Source organism: Cystoisospora suis (assembly GCF_002600585.1).
Source record: "Cystoisospora suis strain Wien I chromosome Unknown contig_5732, whole genome shotgun sequence".
Taxonomy (NCBI): Eukaryota; Apicomplexa; class Conoidasida; order Eucoccidiorida; family Sarcocystidae; genus Cystoisospora; species Cystoisospora suis.
The window spans coordinates 1-1,399 of record NW_027158522.1 but is presented as its reverse complement, the minus strand read 5'-3'; positions in this window follow the sequence as shown (position 1 = coordinate 1,399).

Genomic DNA, 1,399 nt, shown 5'->3' with positions numbered 1-1,399 from the left:
CAATTTCTCGACGGAACCTGGTAGGACCTTGTATGTAATCGCAGCATTGTAAGGTTTCTTCTTTTTCTTCTTTTTCCTTGAAGACACAAGTCCATACTACGACAGCACATCCATCTTTCATTCATCTCTATATCTCTCTTTTGAATCTATCCGTCGTTTCTGGTCTATCTATCTATCTATTTACCTTCTTCCCATCTCTCTATCTTTGCTCTCTCTCTCTGTCCATCCATCTATGTATCTATATATATCAGCTTGTCTTGTGAAGAAGGCTTGTACGGGGTGTCTTGGTCTGCGGAGTGAAGTGGGTATAGAGGGGCTGAAGAGAGGCCTGCGGAAAGTTCCTCTCTCTTCTCTTCTCTCTTTCTCTCTCTCTCTCCACATCGATCTCTTCTTGCTAGGGTGTGCATCAATAGATATATATATATATATATATATGCACGTGCGTATGTATATGTATGTATATATATGTCAGTGTATGTCGGTATGTATATGTATGCATGTATGTGTGAATATGTACGTATGTATGAACGACTATGTAGATCTGTATGAATCTGTATGTATGTAGATGTATTATGTCTGACTATGTATGTATGTGTAGGTCAGTACGATTCTTCTTCAGAGATAACCTATGACGATATAGGAGGGCTAAAGAAGGAAGTTAACCTTATAAGAGAACTCGTCGAACTCCCTCTACGCTTCCCCGAAATCTTCAAGCAGGTACTTACCTCTCTCTCTCTGTCTTGGAAGAAGAGCTACAAAGGACAGAAAAGAAAAGACAGTGATAGACATAAGAGAAAGCGAAAGAAGATGAAAGAAAGAAAGTAAATGATCTACAGGAGAACAAAGAGAGAGAGAGAGATAGATGAGGGGAAATCTTTTCTTCGAGATCTGGCTTGCCCTCTTCTTAGCTTCGTTCTTCTTTCATGAAGAAGGAAGAGACATTTCTATCGCCTCTCTCTCTTCTTTTTTCTTTCATTGTGCCTGTGTCTTTCTAGCCTTCTTCTTCTTCTTTCTCTTCTCTTCACTGATCGCTCCTTCTCGCCGCAGATATCTAGATATACAGATATATAAATATATATATATATATATTTACTCATATACGGATACGTAGGTGTAGAAACACGCACGTATCTACGGAGGGAGATAGACTCATATGTGTCGAGTCATATCTATGTAGCTTTAATGTATCTACCCGTCTTTAATCTGTCTAGATATGCATGCAATCACGCCACAACCTATACGCCTCTACATATATATAGCTACTACATATATAGATAGGTAGACAGGTGTACTGCCTGTACCTATATAAACTAGACATTTGCATGCATAACCTTATAGAAAAGTGTGTAAGAGCGCAGAGATCGAAGAGTAGCCGCCTCCGGACATACAAAGATGGATA